This window comes from Heterodontus francisci, unplaced genomic scaffold (genome assembly GCF_036365525.1).
Source record: "Heterodontus francisci isolate sHetFra1 unplaced genomic scaffold, sHetFra1.hap1 HAP1_SCAFFOLD_88, whole genome shotgun sequence".
Classification (NCBI taxonomy): domain Eukaryota; kingdom Metazoa; phylum Chordata; class Chondrichthyes; order Heterodontiformes; family Heterodontidae; genus Heterodontus; species Heterodontus francisci.
The window spans coordinates 1,842,961-1,863,798 of NW_027142063.1; the positions used below are offsets into that span (position 1 = coordinate 1,842,961).

General features: G+C 47.2%; 1 non-coding gene across 1 annotated transcript; it reads right to left on the bottom strand.

Moving 5' to 3' along the window:
* Positions 1-16,081: 16,081 nt before the first annotated feature.
* On the bottom strand, positions 16,082-16,172 carry trnar-ucu (transfer RNA arginine (anticodon UCU)). Its single transcript is given in 2 exon segments — positions 16,082-16,117; positions 16,136-16,172. It is a non-coding gene; the product is annotated as a tRNA-Arg (tRNA).
* Positions 16,173-20,838: the final 4,666 nt, after the last annotated feature.

Here is a 20,838-nt window from a genome sequence, read left to right on the forward strand (position 1 = left end):
GTTTTGAGTTCTCATCTAAATACTTCTTAAATGTTATGAGGGTTCCTGCCTCTACCACTCCTTCAGGCAATGTGTTCCAGATTCCAACCACCCTCGAGGTGAAACATTTTTTCCTCAAATCTCCTTTAAACAGTGCCATCCCATTCTCCGGACGATCATTCCCCGCTTCCCCCCATCCCACTCTCTGACTGCTCACTCCCCGCTTCACCCACCACCACCCCCATCCTGCTCTCTGGCTGCTCACACTCCAGGCCATGGGCTCTGCCGCTTCCCTCCTCTCGGCCACTCGCTCCAACATTGCCCCATCACCCCTCGAGGCTCGCCTTGCTTTATCGGGTGGTGCGGTGAAGAATGATCGAATATTGGAGCGAGAGGCCGAGAGGAGGGAAGCAGCATGGCTTAGAGCTAGTGTCTGGAGGGACGTGGGGGGGAAGCGGGGCGTGAGTGGACGGAGAGAGGGCAGTGCGGGGGTGGGGGGGGTAGCAAGCGGACGGAGGGCGGGGGAGCGGGGTAGCGAGGAGCGGGCAGTGAGCGGCCTGGAGTGAGTGGCTGAGAGGGAATAGAGAGTTTTCCCGCGCATGCGCCACTTCGTCCTGGAAGACGTAGGCTGAGCATGCGCAGTATCTCAGAGCGCAGGAGACTGTTCGTGCATGTGCGAGCTTGGAGCGCTCTGATGACGTCGGCTGGCTGCTGCATTGTCAGGAATCACTTTGAATTTAATAAGTGTACAAAACAGAAAGGGGAGAGTATTCATTCATTTATCAATGACTTGTACAATCTCACGGAGGTTTGTGAATACGGCAACTTAAGGGAAGAGCTGAATGGAGACAGGATTGTGTTCGGGGTATTAGACAACACCCTTTCAGATCATCTACAGTCCAGGGCTGATCTCACATTAACGAAAGAGTATCAATTGAGCAGCCAAGCAGAGCTTAGAAAGTTTAACCAATCCATTGTTCGAGGGGACAGGGAGAGTCTGATCTCGAGAGTTGCAGACTCAATTGAATTTGTCAAGAAAACAAAAGGAAAAATTAGTGGTAAAAGACAAGAAAGACGGGAAGAGCATCTAGTGGTAGCTGCAACCAATTCCGAGAGAGACACAAGTGGGAAAACTGCCTCGCCAAAGAAGCTGAGTGTTTTTCCTGCAGAAAGTTGGGACACTTTCAGTCAGTGTGTGGCAGTAAAATACCAGCACTGAATATAATTAAAGGGAAATCCCCAGAGAGCAAAAACATGAATGAAGTACAGGATATCCAAAGTGTGGAAATACATTTTTTAGGTGTAATCCAGGAAATAAAGTGAGAGTTGCTGGACGACAGAAATTCTGAAATATTTTAAGACAGAGGTAGATAGATTCTTGATAAACAAGGGGGTGAAAGGTTATCAGGGGCAGTGGGAATGTGGAGTTGAGGTTGCAATCAGATCAGCCATGATCTTATTGAATGGTGGAGCAGGCTCGAGGGGCCGAGTGGTCTACTCCTGCTCCTAATTGGTATGTTTGTATGTAAGAAAACATGTTCTAGATACAATGAGAACTATCATTTGTTTGGAAATGGATTTGAACCCTTTTATCAAAAGGTTATAGAGCTTTAATTTTTCTACAATTAACAGGCAAATCCTTGTGGAGTTGAGATTGACAGAAACAATGGGCTGGATTCTATAGAGCCCTCGACGTCGAGATCTGTGGTGGTGGTGGGGTGGGGGCCGCCTGAAGATGGCCCCGGATGAGACCCGCCACGGACCTCAACGCCGGCAGGGCCTGGCTCGATATTGCCGGCGACGGCGAGGCCTTGTGGGGGACCTCCACCGCTCGGCAACGGGACCACAAACCTGCATTAATTATTATCCCATCACTTCCTGATGTTCCGCTGCGATCTTCAGCCCAGTGGCCGGCACTGCCGTGCCTTCGGAGCCCCACCCGGGCAAATGAGGTGCAACACTGGTGGGGAGGGGGGAGAAGGTATGTTTCTGAGTGTGGGGGTGGGGGGACGGAGTCAAATTAATGTCATGGGTGTAGGGGATGGTGGGAAGGGTTATAGTTGACAGTTTGTGCAGTTTTGGGCGGAAGGTCAGATGGTAAAGGTAGGTTTTGGGAGGGAAGGGCAAATAATTAATTTAACTGTTATTGGGGGGATGGGAGAGAGGCAAAAGCAATGTATTTATTTCATTTCATTTAATCTTCCTTTAAATATTTTCCAGTAGGACTAACAGTCCTTTAAAAATGGCTGACACTCCAGTACAGTACTAAGGCAGTGCTGCACTATCAGAAATGCTGTTTTTCAGGTGAGACAGAAAACTGAGGATCCCTCTGCCCTCTCAGGTGGATGTTAAAGGTACCATGGCACTATTTCGGAGAATAGAAGGGGAATTATTTCTGGGATGCTGGTCATTGTTTAACCCTGAATCAACATCACTTCAAAACAGATTATCTCGTTTTTATCACGTTGTTGTTTCTGGGAGCTTGCTGTGCGCACATTGGCCACCATGTTTCCTACATGACTACAGTGACTACACTTGGAAAGTCCTTCATTGGCTGTAAAAGGCTTTGCAACGTCCTGTGGTCGTGAAATGCAAGTCTTGCTTTTTCCATTGTTATCAGTGTCATTGTGATCAAAAGATAGGATTCGTGAACACAAAGTTTAAATCAATTTTGATTAAAATAATGTAAAAGCATCTATATTCTTGCACTGTACTTAATAATCTCCATCTTCCTGTCCTTTCAGAGTGCAATGTCATCGACCCTGAGATTGATTCCAGAATCTCATAGAATCTTAGACTCATAGAAAGTTTAAGGCACAGAAAGAGGCCACTTGGCCCTCAGACAATTTCAGCCCAGTTCTGATGAAAGGTCACAGATCTGAAACGTTAACTCTGTTTCTCTCTCCACAGGTGCTGCCAGACCTGCTGAGTATTTCCAGCATTTTCTGTTTTTATTTCAGATTTCCAGCATCTGCAGTATTTTGCTTCTGTGTTACTTTGAAAGTTAAAACTGAACCACCTGTCTACAATTCACACTGGCGTCTCCCATGAAATGATTCTGTATAATATTGATATAATGAATACAGATTCCGACACAGAGCTTCCTGTGGGGAATTGGGGATATGAAAACCAGCAGACTCTGCAGGGATTTCCACTGGGAGCACAAATTCACAAAATCTACCTTTTATATATCGATTCATTTTGATTGTCCTTCTGGAAAATTATTTTGAAACAATTTAAACGTCAACCCACAGCTCCATGACTGGGTCAATTATGAGGTCATCCTCTGACAGGTCATGTGACAGCTGGAGCCACAAGACATCAGAACCAGATTTGTGACTGGATTAAAACCCGGAATCCTGTCCCAATGGCTTTTCAAATAAAGCTGTTGCTGTTTGAAAACACAGCAGTTAAACTTTCTGCCTGATCATGAGGGGAGCTAGGGAGAAATTTACAAAACTCAATCCTTCAACAAAATAGTTCAAAAATCATTCATATCGAAATCATGTGAGGATTTATATGCAGGAGAAACAAGCAGAATATAGAAAGTACAGAGGAGAGCTGAAAAAGGAAATGAGATCAGCAAGAGAATGTATGAGAAAAGATTAGCAGGTCACATAACTGGGAACACTGAAGTCTTTTACCAACATATGGATAGTCAATGAAAGGGTGGGTCAATTAGGAGATCCTGTGGTGGCAGAGGGTGTGGCTGAGGCACTAATTAAGTATCACAAAATAAGCGGATGCTGCAAATGTCACAGTAAAGGAGGAGGAAGTGAAGAAATTGGACAGGATGAAAATAGATAAAGTGGAGACAATTACAAGGTTGGCAGCTCTCACAGTGGAAAAGTCACCCAGTTTGAATGGGCTGCATCCTGGGTTGCTGAGGGAAGTAAGGGTGGAAATATCAGAGACTCGAACCACAATCTTTCAATCCTCCTGAAATATGGGAATGTTGCCAGAGGACTGGAGGATGCAGGTAAGCTTGGGTAGTTCGATCTTAGTTTAATTTGACCATTTTTATTATGTATCCATTGTAATAACTAACAAGGTCAAGAAAGCCATTTTATAATTAACACATGACCAAAGGAGCCATTTTGTGTTCAGTACTAACGTGCCGTGCAGAGGACACTATTTGTGCTTAAACATTAGCACAACACGGGAAGAAACGGTTACCGATTATAAGCTCTCACTCAATTGGTGCAGAGTATGAGCGCCAGGGGTTACTTCTGACAGTTGAAGAGATCATCGCATCTCATTGGATAGCTGCCACCCACTCCAAGCTGGGCAGCCCCCAATCAGTTAGGTGCTGTCCTGCCACGACCTGCTTGCTTCAATGGGTGCTTGAAGCTTAGGGAGTCATCTCTCAACAGGCGGATCGATAATCACTGCACCAAGAAAAACAAGCTCAACAAAGAAGACACCAGTCCTTCGCATCACAAGCTGGAATGTGAGGACCATGTGTCCTGGCCTTACTGACACCCTTCTGCAGGTTGATGACACACACAAGACAGCTTTGATGGACAAAGAACTCACAAGGCTCAATGTGGACATTGCTGTGCTGCAAGAAACTAGACTCGTCCAAAGTGGATCCCTCAAAGAGAAACACGACACCTTCTTCTGGCAGGGGAAAGCCCAAGAGGCAACTCGTGAGCATGGAGTGGTTTTCACAGTAAAAAACACGCCACTTGAGATGAGTGAACCAGCCACAGTAGGCTCAGAGAGACTTCTTACTCTTCACTTGTCAACAAGCGTGGGCCCAGTTAATCTCATGTGCATCTATGTCCCGACACTCACCTCCACCCCAGATGTCAAGGATCAATTCTATGTGACACTTGATACTGCCATCAGTAGAATTCCCAGCACTGAGGGACTGTACCTTCTAGGAGACTTCAACGCAAGCTTGGGTACTGACTACAGCTTGGCCAACGAGCATAGAGCACCAGGGGATTGGCAAGATGAATGAAAATGGACAGAGGTTGCTGGAGCTATGCTGTCACCATGGATTCTGTGTGATGAACAGCTACTTCCAGGTCAAGCTGTGCCACAGGGTGTCCTGGAGACATCTGAGATCACACCACTGGCACCAGCTAGACCTTATCATCACCAGACATACCACCCTCAGCAGTGTCCTCATCACTCACAGCTATCACAGCGCTGACTGTGACACTGAGCACTCCCTGGTGTGTAACAAGGTCAGGCTTCAGCCAAGGAAGCTTCATCCATCCAAGAAGAACGTCGTCCTCAGATCAACACTTGACGAACCACTGATCCAGAAAGGACCCAGGAGTTCCTCAACATCCTCTATCAGGCTCTTTCAGACAACAATGCTCAAGGTCTCAGTGCGGTGTCAAAGTGGAATCATCTGTTAACAAGCAGATGGAAAGGTGAGTGGAGCATTACCTTAAACTCTACATAACGGAGAATATTGTCATTGAAGTGGCTCTCAGTGCCATTCCAGACTTCACTGTCATGGAGGAGCTGGACAGTGACCCCACCATAGTGGAGCTCAACAAAGCCATTGACCATCTTGCCAGTGGTAAAGCCCCGGGAAATGATGGTATTCCACCTGGAATCATCAAAAGTGGAAAAGCGGCTCTACTGCAGCATCTCCATGAACTTCTGTGTCTCTGTTGGAAGGAAAGATCTGCACCTCAAAACATGCGTGATGCAAACATTGTCACCTTGTACAACAATAAAGGGGAATCGCAGTGACTGCAGCAATTAGCGAGGCATCTCCTTGCTAAGTATTGTGGGGAATGTCTTTGCTCGAATTGCTCTCACCAGATTGCAGACCCTGGCATCAGACATCTATCCTGAGTCTCAGTGCAGCTTCAGAGCTGGTAGATCGACAGTCGACATGATTGTCTCACTTCGGCAGTTGCAGGAGAAGTACTGTGAACAGTACAGACCACTCTACATTGTCTTTACATATGAACATACGAATTAGGAGCAGGAGTGGGCCACTCGTCCCTTCGAGCCTGCTTCACCATTCAATAAGCTCATGGCTGAACTGATTACTCCACATTTCCATCTACCTCCGATAACCTTTCACCCCCTTGCAGATAAAGAATCCATCCATCTCTCCCATAAAAATATTCAAAGACTCTGCTTCCACCGCCTTTTGAGGAAGAAAATTCCAAAGACTCACGACCCTCTGAGGGGGAAAATTGCTCCTCATCTCTGTCTTAAATGGGTGACCCCTTATTTTTAAACAGTGACCCCTAGCTCTAGATTCTCCCACAAGGGGAAACAACCTTTCCACATCCACCCTGTCAAAACCCCTCAGGATCTTGTATGTTTCAATCATGTCGCCTCTTTCTCTTCTAAACTCTAGTGGATACGAACCTAGCCTGTCCAATCTTTCCTCATAAGACAGCCCACCCATTCCATGTATTAGTCGAGTAAACCTTCTTTGTACTACCTCCAATGTATTTACATCCTTCCATAAATAAGGAGACCAGTACTGTACTCAGTATTGCAGAAGAGGTCTCACCAATGCCCTATATAGCTGAAGCATAACCTCCCGACTATTGTATTCAATTCCCCTGGCGATAAATGATAACATTCTATTAGCTTTCCTAATTACGTGCTGTACCTGCAGACTAACCTTTTGCGATTCGTGCACTAGGACACCCAGATCCCTCTGCATCTCAGATCTCTGCAATCTCTCACCATTTAGATAATATGCTTTTTTATTCTTCCTGCCAAAGTGGACAATTTCCCACTTTCCCACATTATACTCCATTTGCCAGGTCTTTGCCCAGTCACATAACCTATCTATATCCCTTTGTAGCCCCCTTATGTCCTCTTCACAACCTACTTTCCGACCTATCTTTGTCATCAGCAAATTTAGCAACCATACTTTTGGTCCCTTCATCAAAGTCATTTCGAGAATTGTAGAAGGTTGAGGCCCCAGCACAGATCCCTGTGGACCACTCGTTACTTCTTGCCAACCAGAAAATGACCCATTTACGCTGACTCTCTGTTTCCTGTTCGCTAGCCAATCTTCTATCCATGCCAATATGTTACCCCTGACACCATGAGCTTTTATTTTCTGCAATAACCTTTGATATGTCACCTTATCCTTCTGGAAATCGAAGTACAATACATCCACCGGTTCCCCTTTATCCACAGCACATGTAACTCCCTCAAAGAACTCCAATCAATTGGTTAAACATGATTTCCCTTTCACAAAACCATTTTGACTCTGCCTGGTTACCTTAATGTTTTCTAAATGCCCTGCTATAACATCTTCAGTAATCGCTCCTAACATTTTCCCTAAGACAGATGTTAAGCTAACCGGCCTGTCGTTTCCTGCTTTCTGTCTCCCTCCCTTTTTGAATAAATGAATTACATTCGCTACTTTCCAATCTAACAGAACCTTCCCGAAGCGAGGGAATTTTGGAAAATTAAAACCAGCGCATCAACTATCTCACTAGCCACTTCAGGACCTGGCGACTTGTCAGCCCGCAGCTCCAACAATTTGTTTAGTACCACTTCCCTGGTGATTGTAATTTTCTTGAGTTCCTCCCTCTCTTCCATTTCCTGACTTACAGCTAATACTGGGATGTTATTTGTATCCTCAATAGTGAAGACCAATCCAAAGTATCTGTTCAATTCATCTGCCAATTCTTAATTATCCATTATTAATTCCCCAGACACACTTTCCATAGGACCAACACTCACTTTGTTAACTCTTTTCTTTTTAAAATATCTATCCAAATTCTTACTAGTTGTCTTTATATTTCTTGCTAGCTTTCTCTCGTACTCTAATTTTACCTTCCTTATCAATCTTTTAGTAATTCTTTGCTGTTTTCTTTATATTCTGTCCAATTTTCTGACCTGCCTCCCACCTTTGCACAATTATAGGTTTTTCCTTTAAGTTTGATAGTATCTTTAACTGTTTTCATTGAATATGGATGGTGAGTCCCACCTTTGGAATTTTTCTTTCTCGTTGAAATGTATCTGTTCTGTGTACTCTGAAATTTTCCTTAAATGTCTGCCACTGCATTGCTATTGACTTATCCCTTAACCTAATTTGCCAGTTCACTTTAGCTAGCTCTGCTTTCATGCCCTTATAATTGCCCTTATTTAAGTTTAAAATACTAGTCTGGGACCCACTCTTCTCTCCCTCAAACTGAATGTAAAATTCAATCATATTATGATCGCTACTACCTAGGGGCACCTTAACTATGAGGTCATTAATTAATCCTATCTCATTGCACAATGCCAGGTCTAGTATAGCCTGCTCTCAGGTTGGCTCCAGAACTTATTTTTCCAAGAAATTATCCCAAAAATATTCTGTGGACTCCTCATCTAGGCTACCTCTGCCCATCAGAATTTTCCAGTCTATATGGATATCAAAATCCACCATAATTATTGCTGTACCTTTCAGACAAGCTGCCATTATTTCTTTTTTTATACCCCATCCTGCAGTGTGGTTAATGTTAGGTGGCCTGTACACCACTCCCACAAGTGACTTCTTGCCTGTATTATTTCTCATCTCAACTCAAACTGCTTCAACATCGTGATCTCCTGAACTTAGGTCATCCCTCTCTATTGCGCTAATACCATCATTAATTAACAGAGCTACCCCACCACCTTTTCCAAGCTTCCTGTCCTTCCTAAATGCCATGTAACCTCCAATATTCACATCCCAATCGATGTCGCCCTGCAGCCAGATCTCTGTCATGACTATCAGATCGTACTTATTTATTCTATTTGTGCTCTCAGTTCATCTGTTTTGTTTCGAATGCTCCATGCATTCAGATACAGAGCATTTAGTTTTGTCCTTTTATTATTTTTGTAACCTCTAGCCTTACCTGTTGATTTACTCTTAGATTTGTCTGCTCTGTCCCTTCCTGTCACAGTCTGTTTATCATTTCCCATATTTATACCTTTCTCTCTTGCCTTGTCTCTCCTCCTTGATTCACCATATCTTCCCAAATTTGATCCCTTGCCCCCACTATTCAGTTGAAAACTGTCTCTACTTCCCTCGTTATGTGGCTCGCTAGAACATCGGCACCAGCACGGTTCAGGTGTAGACCGTCCCAACGGTACAGCCACCACTTTCCCCAGTACTGGTGCCAATGTCCCACGAACCAGAACCCACTACTACCACACCAGTCTTTGAGCCACGCACTAATTTCTCTAATCTTATTTCTCCTATGCCAATTTGCACATGGCTCAGGTAATAATCCAGAGATGATTACCTTTGAGGTTCTGCTACTTAATTTGCTGCCTAGTTCCTCATACTGATTTTGCAGAACCTCTAACCTTGTCCTGCCCATGTCATTGGTACCGACATGGACCACGACGACTGGATCCTCCCCCTCCCATTGTATGTTTCTCTCCAGCCCTGAGCAGACGTCCTGAATCCTGGCACCGGCAGGCAACACAGCTGTCTGGACTCTTGCTCTTTGCTGCAGAGAACAGAGTCAATCCACCTGACTATACTGTCCCCTACTACCACTACATTCCTTTTTTCTCACTCTTTGAGCCGCAAACCTTTTTTTTATTTCCAAAATATACTTTATTCATAAAAACCTGTAAAAATTACATTGCCAAACAGTTTAAAACAGCATCAAAAAATACAAACATTTCAAGGGAGATCAGTTTCCTTCAATACTGTCATGAGTTTCTTCCCAACCCTTCCATTTCACAATTGTCATGTCAATTGCAGTTTTACATTTACAGCAATTGAGAATATTAACGATACAGTTCGAGGGGTTTCCCATGGATCCAGCCCCTCAGTCCAGCTTGGTGGGGGAACATTACACTGTGGTCTTTCCCCATTGAGCCTTTGCTGCGGCTGCCCCAAGCTTTAGTGCGTCCCTCAGCACGTAGTCCTGGACCTTGGAATGTGCCAGTCTGCAACATTCGGTGGTGGACAACTCTTTGCGCTGGAAGACCAGCAAGTTTCGGGCAGACCAAAGGGCGTCTTTCACCGAATTGATAGTCCTCCAGCAGCAGTTGATGTTTGTCTCGGTGTGCGTCCCTGGGAACAGCCCGTAGAGCACAGACTCCTGTGTTACAGAGCTGCTTGGGATGAACCTTGACAAAAACCACTGCATCTCTTTCCACACCTGCTTTGCAAAGGCACATTCCAGGAGGAGGTGGGCGACCGTCTCTTCCCCTCCACAGCCAACGCGGGGGCACTGTGCGGAGGGGGCGAGACTTCGGGTGTGCATGAAGGATCTGACGGGGAGGGCCCTTCTCACCACCAGCCAAGCTACGTCTTGGTGCTTGTTTGAAAGTTCTGGTGAGCCGCAAACCTTTTTTTTATTTCCAAAATATACTTTATTCATAAAAATCTGTAAAAGTTACATTGCCAAACAGTTTCCAAACAGCACCAACAAATACAAACATTGCAAGGGAGATCAGTTTCCTTCAATACTGTCATGAGTTTCTTCCCAACCCTTCCGTTTCACAATTGTCATGTCAATTGCAGTTTTACATTTACAGCAATTGAGAATATTAACGATACAGTTCGAGGGGTTTCCCATGGATCCAGCCCCTCAGTCCAGCTTGGTGGGGGAACATTACACTGTGGTCTTTCCCCATTGAGCCTTTGCTGCGGCTGCCCCAAGCTTTAGTGCGTCCCTCAGCACGTAGTCCTGGACCTTGGAATGTGCCAGTCTGCAACATTCGGTGGTGGACAACTCTTTGCGCTGCAAGACCAGCAAGTTTCGGGCAGACCAAAGGGCGTCTTTCACCGAATTGATAGTCGCCAGCAGCAGTTGATGTTTGTCTCGGTGTGCGTCCCTGGGAACAGCCCGTAGAGCACAGACTCCTGTGTTACAGAGCTGCTTGGGATGAACCTTGACAAAAACCACTGCATCTCTTTCCACACCTGCTTTGCAAAGGCACATTCCAGGAGGAGGTGGGCGACCGTCTCTTCCCCACCACAGCCAATGCGGGGGCACTGTGCGGAGGGGGCGAGACTTCGGGTGTGCATGAAGGATCTGACGGGGAGGGCCCTTCTCACCACCAGCCAAGCTATGTCTTGGTGCTTGTTTGAAAGTTCTGGTGATGAGGCATTCCGCCAAATGACTTTGACGGTCTGCTCGGGGAACCATCCAACAGGATCCACCGTTTCCTTTTCCCGTAGGGCCTTGAGGACATTCCGTGCAGACCACTGCCTGATGGACCGGTGGTCAAAGTTGTTTTCCCGCAGAAACTGCTCCACGAAGGATAGGTGGTCCGGCACCGCCCAACTGCATGGAGCGTTCCGCGGCAATGTGACCAGGCCCATCCTTCGCAACACGGGGACAGATAGAACCTCAGCACGTAGTGACACTTGGAGTTTGCGTACTGGGGATCTACACATAGCTTGATGCAGCTGCACACGAAGGTGGTCATCAGGATGAGGGCCACGTTGGGTACATTTTTCCCGCCCCTGTCCAGAGATTTGAACATCGTGTCCCTCCGGACCCGGTCCATTTTAGATCCCCAGACGAAGCGGAAAATGGCTCGGGTGACTGCCACGGCGCAAGAGTGGGGTGTGGGCCAGACCTGCGCCACGTAGAGCAACAACATAAGCGCCTCGCACCCGATAACCAGGTTCGTACCCACAATGGAGAGAGATCGCTGCCCCCACATGCCCAACTTTTGTCGCACCTTGGCTACTCGCTCCTCCCATGTTTTGGTGCACGCCCCGGCCCTTCCGAACCATATCCCCAGCACCTTCAGGTAGTCTGACCTGATGGTGAAGGGGACAAAGGATCGGTCAGCCCAGTTGCCAAAGAACATGGCCTCGCTCTTGCCGTGGTTAACTTTGGCTCCCGAGGCCAGTTCGAACTGGTCGCAGATGCTCATCAGTCTGCGCACGGACAGCGGATCCGAGCAGAAAACGGCGACGTCATCCATGTACAGGGAGGTTTTGACCTGAGTGCCTCCGCTGCCTGGGATTGTCACCCCTCTTATGCTCGCATCCTTCCTAATATACTCAGCAAAGGGTTCAATACAGCAAACAAACAAGACCGGGGACAGAGGGCAGCCCTGTCTGACTCCAGATTTGATCGGGAAACTTTCAGATTCCCACCCGTTGATTGAGACTGCGCTACTGATGTTTGTGAAGAGCAGTTGGATCCAATTGCAGATTCCCTCCCCAAACCCCATTTTGGAAAGTACGTCCATCATGTGTGCGATATCCTGTCAAAAGCCTTCTCCTGGTCCAGGCTGATGAGGCAGGTGTCCACCCTCCTGTCCCGTACATAGGCGATCGTATCCCTGAGTAGCGCGAGACTATCAGAGATCTTCCTGCCGGGTACAGTACAGGTCTGATCGGGGTGAATCACCAACTCCAGAGCAGACTTGACTCGACTGGCTATGACTTTGGACAGAATCTTGTAATCAACATTATGCAGTGAGATGGGCCGCCAATTTGGGATTTCTGCCCTCTCCCCCTTCTGCTTGTAAATGAGGGTGATGATGCCTTTTCTCATGGATTCTGACATGCTGCCGGCCAGGAGCATACTCTCGTATGCTTCCAGCAGGTCCGGGCCGACCCAGTCCCACAGGGCCGAGTACAACTCGACCGGTAAGCCGTCGCTCCCTGAGTTTTACTCGTCTCGAAAGACTGGACGGCCTTTGTCAGCTCGTCCAGAGTTAGCGGCTTGTCCAGTCTCTCCCTCCTGCTGTCATCTAAGACCTCTGTGATAGATGACAGGAAGGACTGGGAGGCTCTGCTGTCTGTGGGCTTCGCGTCATACAGCCCAGCATAAAAGGATTTGCTGATCCTTACTATGTTGGACTGCGAAGACGTTACCGAGCCATCTTCTTCCTTCAGGCTGCTGATAACAGAGCTCTCTCTGTGTACCTTTTGGAAGAAGTAACGCGAGCACGTCTCATCCTGCTCGATGGAGCGGACTCTGGACCGGAAGATGATCTTGGAGGCCTCCTTGGCAAAGAACGAGGCCTGCTGGCTCTTCACCTCTTGGAGGTCCTCCTTGACCTCGACCCCCATTGACTGCAACCGGAGTAGATTTTGCATAATTTTCTGGAGTCGGGACACTTCCCTCTGTCTCTCTCTCGCCTTCTGAACACCTTTGTGGATGAAGAACCTCTTGATGCTCTCCTTAATCGCTTCCCACCAGTGAACTGGAGACTCAAAGAGGGGTTTCACGGTCCTCCAACCATTGTAATCCCTTTTGAGTTCCTCAACGTTCTCTAGGGTCAGCAGTGTCGCATTGAGCTTCCACGTCCCTCTGCCAACCCGCTGGTCGTCCTGTAAGTGACAGTCGGCCAGTAAGAGGCAGTGGTCGGAGAAGAACACCGGCTTGACGTCGGTGGATCCGACCGTGACAGCACGGGACACAAACAGGAAGTCAATCCTGGAACGGGCAGACCCGTCCGATCTTGACCATGTGTATCTGCGCTGCGCTCCGTCTGCAGGTTTGCTGAAGACGTCGTGCAGTTTGGCATCTTTAACTGTTTCTATTAGGAATCTGGACGTAGCGTCCAGTTTGCTGTCGTCACTGCCGGATCGTCCAGCCGCATCGATGATGCAGTTGAAGTCACCGCCTAGGATGACCGGCCTGGACGTCGCCAGCAGCAGTGGGAGATGCTGGAAGACGGTCAGCCGCTCGCTACGTTGTACCGGGGCGTACACGTTGATCAACCGGAGCGGAGCTTTGTTGTACATCACGTCTGCTACGAGGAGGCGGCCGCCCACCAACTCCTTAACTTCGGAGATGGTGAAGTTACCTCCCCGCAGCAGAATACCCAGGCCGGAGGAACGGCAGTCATTACCCCCCGACCAGATCGATGGCCCGTGGGACCACCATCGCGACCACTGCCTGTAGGTGATGAGGTGTGGTATTCCACACTCCTGCAGAAACAGTAGGTCAGCTTTGACCTTGGCAAGGTAATCCAAGGTTGAAACACATCGCGTAGTAGATTTAATGCTACGCACATTAATGGAAGCAATTCTTACACCCATTTTTTACTAAAAATTAGTTGTTGCTTCCCATACCATTTGTCCTCGCTAGTCCCAGTCCTTCCCCTTCGGGATGTTCCTGCATACCCATCGTGTGCGCAAGCAGTTTCACGTTGGTTGGGCTCAGAAACCCCTCCTGATTTTTCATGCAGGGTTTGTGCCGCTCGGGTGACATCGGGGGGGTCTTGTAGGCAGAGAGGATTGGGTTGTCCTCAGCTGCTTCCATCTGTTCCTCCTCGAAAACATCACAGCTCCCGGTCTGCAGGAGCTCAGGTGCGCCAGACGTGTCTTTGCTCCCGGTGTCCCGGAGCTGAGATGCGTTGGCCACGTCGTTACGTGTGGGGCATTGGGGTTGGGGCACGCCGGGCGCATCACAGCTTCCAGTGCCCGGGGGCTGGGATGCTCCATCATCCATCTCGGAGTTCTGCCGCCTCTTTTGAAGGGGCTGTCGCTCCAGCATTTCCCCGTCCAGTGAAGAGGAGTTGTTGCAGTCTGATTCAGAAGAGAGCCTCCTCTTGCCACTGGTTTGGGTGGTGGCTTTGGGATGTTTTTTCTTTGTGGTTTTCCTCTGGACCACTTGCCACTGACCTGTTTGTCCATCTGCTGCCTCCTCCTACATTGATTCTGTCTGTGGAGGAGGGGTTTCCGGGCGCTGGATAGGTACTGGGTCGTTGGTTTCAGCTGCCTCCCCTTCCTTCTCAAGTTGAAGTTCCTCGCTGCGGAGAAGGTTGCTGGTCTCCTTTCGAACAGCGGACGCATTCGTCGAACCTTCTCCCGGCCTTTCCTTGGACCTTGCCGCCTGAGCATAGCTGAGGCAACGTTTGGGGCAGGTCTTGTAGAGATGGCCTGCCGCACCGCACAAGTTGCAACACTTAGTCTGCTTACAGTCCTTGGTCTGGTGGCCTTCCTCCTTGCAGTTCTTGCAAACAACCGTGCTGCAGTTGGCTGCCATGTGACCAGATTTGCCACAGGTGCGGCAAACTCTGGGCTGCCCAGCGTAGACCAAGAAGCCTCGACTTCCCCCGATAGCGAAGCTGGAGGGAGGGTGGATGATGGCTCCACTGGGATCTACCTTCAAGGTCACCTTGACCTGCCGCTTGCTGGTCCAGATCCCAAAGGGGTCCTTGACATCAGTGCTGCTGCCGGCCACCTCGACGTACCTGGCGAGAAAGGTGAGTACATCCACCACCGGAACATGGGGGTTGTAGAGGTGAATCGTCACCACCCGGTCCCGTTGCGACGGAAGCGTGAAGAGCGGCTCCGCTGTGAGGATCGACAGTGGCGCCCGGTCCCCTTTCTCCTTGAACGCCTTCAGAAACTTGATGCATCCCGCCACGTTCCGGAACGTCACGTCGAAGTATCCACTGCTGGGGAATTCCTGCAGGCAGAAGACGTCCATCGCTTGAAATCCGCAGCAATCGAAGAGAATTTTCTTGATGAAGAAGGTGCGATCGACCGGTGCATCTCCTTCCTTGTCCTTCACGACCACCCGAACAGTGTTGCGCACTCCCTGGCCCGAAACGCGAAAATTGGTTATAGCCATTTTACTCAAAGTTCCCCCAGGATCAAAAGGCAATGATCATGGTCTCTTCTCAATCAAATAAGCACTGATAAGAACAGATACTACACTTGCTGCAGATGTGTTTGCTCTGGATCACACTGGCATCCAGGAGCTCCCACATGCTGCAGCTGCGACACATCACCTGTCCTGTCATCCTTAACGTGTTTCAATTAACTACTTAATTATTTTATTCAATTGTTTATTTTATTGTATATTTTATTAAGCTTACTACTAGTTTGTTTACTATTTTAAACATTAGGACTAAAATGGACCTTAATCACTTCCCAGATACTCATCAAACATGCAGCTTTTTCCAAACCAATCAGCTACCTGCTTGCCTGTGATGTCACAGCTTACCAGATCCTCACCAAACAGCTCCTTCCACTGCACCGAAGCAAGAACCAAATCCTGTAAACTTACCCCAGCGGCTCTCTGTTTCCCTGCTCTCACTCTCCATTGTGATGTCACTCCTTGATTTTTTTACCCCTGCTCAGCTCCTGCCGTGCTCCTCTCTCTCTCGCTCTGTCTCTGAGTCGGTGCTTTTGACACACTTGTTAACTCGCTGTTCCGTTGTGCTCTTCTGTCTCTGGTCCAAAATCTGACTCTAGTGGGATTTGAACCCACAACCTTTAAATGCCTTCTTTATCATTATTTAGAAGTCCAACACGCTATCCATTGCGCCACAGAGCCGCACTTATTCTGAATGACATCACCAAGGCCTTTGATCTTGTCAGCAGAGACGGACTCTTGAAACTGCGATGGAACACAGGCTGCCCTCCTGAACTCTTGGGCATCATCTCTTCTTTCCACGAGAACATGCACAGTTCCATCAGTTACAATGGAGCAACATCAGACACTTTCAAGATCAGCAGTGGGGTAAAGCAGGGCTGTGCGCTGGCGCCAACTCTCTTAGGAACAGAGGAACATAGGAGTAGGCCATTCAGCCCGTCGAGCCTGTTCTGCCATTCAATTCGATCATGGCTGATCATCTCCCGGCGGCTCATTTCCCGGCGGAGCAGCAGGAGAAGGTAGCGACTCTTCGGTGGGTGAGTGAAGGCATCAGGAGCTGTGTTTTAAAAGTAAGTACTTACTGTTTTACTTACTGTTTTCCTTGTCTTTGAGTTTCTTTTGGCGCCGGAGGAACCGGAAGCTGGTCGGCAGCGAGGACTCCAGGGTAGGTATTTTCCTTAAAGGTGTGGAGCTCCGTGGACTCGGCCTCATTTCCCGGCGGAGCAGCAGGAGAAGGTAGCGACTCTTCGGTGGGTGAGTGAAGGCATCAGGAGCTGTGTTTTAAAAGTAAGTACTTACTGTTTTACTTACTGTTTTCCTTGTCTTTGAGTTTCTTTTGGCGCCGGAGGAACCGGAAGCTGGTCGGCAGCGAGGACTCCTGGGTAGGTATTTTCCTTAAAGGTGCGGAGCTGCATCCTTCTCACAGCTCACACTTCACCTAGCTTTATGTCATCTGCAAACTTGGAAATATTACATTTAATCCCCACATCCAAATCATTTATTTCGGTTGTTAACAGCTGTGGCTCCAACACTGATCCTTGCAGTACCCCAATAGTAACAGCCTGCCATCCTGAGGAGGACCCGTTATTCCTGCTCTCTGTTTTCGGTCTGTTAACCAATTCTCAATCCACACCAGTATATTATCCCCAATCCTATGTGCTCTAATTTTGTTTACTCACCGCCTGTGTGGGACATTACCAAAGCATCCACTGGTTCTCCTTTATCTGTTCTACAGGTAACATCCTCAAAAAACTCAACGGGTTTTTTCAAGCCTGTTTTCCTTTTCATAAATCTATGTTGACTCTGCCCAATCATATCATTATTTTCTAACTGTCCAGTTATCACATCCTTTATAATTGGTGTATTCTTCTCCATGCTGCTATTGTACACAGATGGGGGTGTTCACCTGTATATCAGAGCTGACGACAAGCTGTTCATCTTGGCAAGACTCCACTTGGACGTAGAGACTTGGACGTAGAGACTCCACTTTCCATCAACATTGACAACCTCACTTTGGAGGTTGTCAACAGTTCACATACCTTGGATCAACAATCACCAGCAATCTGTCCCTTGATGCTGAAATCAGCACCAGGATTGCCAATGCTGCAGCTGTCATGTCAAAGTTGAGAAGACGGGTGTGAACCGACAGCAAACTGACCGAAAATACAAAACTCCATGTGTACCAGGCTTGTGTTCTCAGCACCCTCCTTTATAGTAGAGAAGCATCAACAACTTATACAAGCCGAGAAAAGCAGCTGAGCAGCTTCCACCTCCACTGCCTCAGATGGATATTGGGCATCTCCTGGCAGGACAGAGTGCCGAATGAGGAAGTACACCAGCGTGCAGGGATCCGCAGCATGTTTGCCCTTTTGAGTCAGAGGCGGCTCTTTTGACTGGGCCAAATGAATGACAGTCACATTGCCAAATACATGCTCTGTGGTGAGCTTGCTATAAGCACAAGACCAACAGGTCAGGGAAAAAATCAAGTCATTTGGAGAGGTTTGAGTTAATTAAGGAGAGTGGGCATGGATTGATAAATGGAAGTTCATGCTTGATGAATCTAACTGCATTTTTTGATAAACTATCTGAGACATTTGATGAAGGGAATGCAGTGGATGTTGTTTATATGGATTTTACAAAAGCATTTTATAAAGTACCACATAAAAGGGTGGTTAACAAAATTGAGGTTCATGGATTAGGAGGGTCAGTGTCCATTTGGATAGGAAATTGGTTTAAGGACAGAAAACAGCGGGTCATATGAAATGGTTCTTGGTCAGACCGGAGGATAGTCGACAGTGGTGTCCCCCAAGGGTCAGTGCTAGAACCATTGCTTTTTTTTGCTACAGATTAATGACTTGGATCTTGGAATATCGAGTAGAGTCTCAAAATATGCCGATGACACCAAACTTGGAGGAGTGGCAAACAGTGAGGATGATATGAACTGCCTGAAACAGGATAGTTATCGGCTAGTAGGATGGGCAGACAGGTGGCAGATGGAATTTAATAGTGACAAGTGTGAGGTGATGCATTTTAGCAGAAGAAATAGGGAGAGGCAATATATACTCAATGCTACAGTTCTGAAGAGTGTGCTGGAATAGAGGGACCTGGAGTACATGTCCATCATTCTTTGAAGTTGGCAATACATATTGCGAGAGTGGTTAGCAAAGCATGTGGGATCTTGGGCTTTATAAGTAGAGACATTGAGTACAAAAGCAGGGTTGTTATGCTGAACTCTGGTTAGGCCCCAATTGTAGTGTTGCATCCAGATCTGCTCACCAATCTTTAGAAAGGATGTGCGGATTCTTGAGAGGGCGCAGAGGAGATTTACCAGAATAGTTCCAGGGATGGAGGGTTTTAGTTTCAAGGTTAGGTTAGAAAAACAGGGTTTTTTCTGCCTGTATCAAAGAAGATTGAGGGGAGAATTGATAGAGGTGTCGAAGGCTATGACAGTTTTAGATAAGTTGGAAAGGAAAAATTGTTCCCATTAACTATTGGTACAAGGACTAGGGGATTCAGATTGAAGGTTTTGGACAAGAGACGCAGGGGGAATGTGCGGAAGAGCTTTTTTACACAGTGATTGGTAATGATCTGTAACTCGCTGCCCCCGAGGGCGGAGGAAGTGGAGACAATCGTTGGTTACAAAAGGAATTTCGATGGGCATTTGAAGGAAATAAATTTACAGGGCTGGGGGGATCGAGCAGACGAGTGGGACTGACTGGATCGCTCCATGGAGAGCTGGCCTGTACTTGATGGGGCGAATGGCCTCCTTCTATACCACAAATGACCCAATGACTCGATGAGTCTATGTCACTCTCAGAATCAAGACAACAGAGTGACAGATTTAACACAACATTATAACATATGTTTGGTTTGACAAATTCAATAATAACTCGTCTCCACACCTAGTATTTCTAAATCCCACACATTCACTATAATGTCAACAATTATTTCCTGTTGTGTCTCTCTCACATTTGTAAACTTCACGATATTGGAGTGAGGTGACATCTACTGGCGGGAAGCAAGAACTGCAATCAAGCAGCAGAAACTCCACAGTCTGTCAGGGTTAAAGAAACATTGCAATATGAGGAAATAGTGAAGGGGTTTGATCGGGTTGATGGAAACATGATTCCACTTGTGGTATCGTATGAAGCAAGGGCCAGAAATATAAAATTGTCATTAATAAAAGAAATGAGGACTTCATGAAAAATGCATTTGCTTAGAGAATGGTTTTCGAGATATACAGCACTGATATAGGCCCTTTGGCCCACTGCGTCTGCACTGACCATCAACCACCCATTTATACTAATCCTATGTTAACCCAGAATTCCCTACCACATCCCCACATTTCTCCTATCACCTACCCTGGGGCCAATTTACAACAGTCAATTTATCTATCAACCCACAAGTCTTTCGTTGTGGGAGGAAACCAGAGTACCTTGTGGAAGCCCACATAAACAACTTGCAAACTCCACACAGACAGTATACAGAACTGAATCGGGGTCATTGAAGTTGTGAAGCTACAGTGCTCACCACAGCACCACCCTTAGAATGTGGATAGAGTAAAAAGTGAGATTGGATGGACAGAAGCAGTCTGAAAAGATGGCTCAAACAAAAGGTGAAAACCCTGAAATGTTAACTCTGTTTCTCTCTCCACAGATGCTGTCAGAGGTGCTGAGTATTTCCAGCACTTTCTGTTTTTATTTCAGCTTTGTAGGATATTGTTTTGATCTGAAAAAAATGCATGATCGGCTGTGGGTGCCAGTGAAATTCCACAGGAGCGAATAAAAACCATGCCAACGGTGGCTCGTTGATCTTGGGGTATGATTCTCGCTTTGGGTGTATAAGTGATTATTATGTGAGAGGTCCTAGGTTCAAATCCCAGACGATCCCTTCTCTGTTGCCATTTTTAGTTTAAGGTCATCGATTGCTTTCAGCCTCCCAGAAAGCGGAATCGATTTCCAAACTGAGCCTGCTTGAGGACCGGGGAACTGGATTCAAAGAGCTTGTCGACAAAATTGAAATGAACAAAATATACAGATTGTCAAGTGGGAATATAAGGTTGCAACAGCAACTAAAGGCCTGCCTTGGTCAGCAAATGAAACCCGACCCAAGCCTGACAGCACCACATCCGACCTGGTCCGAGTCCTTTCATTTTTTTCCCGTGCCCGAACTGACCACCAGAATGTTCAGTTAAACTTGCTTCCGTTTTTCACTTTTTAAGCTTGTGCAGGTAAGGCAACAAAAAATGTAACTGGACTTGAAAGGTTGTTTAAATGTGCATTAAGATTAGAGCTACGTACCGGAGGTGATGAGCTGAAGATTGTTACCATAGAAGTTAGTGATTGTG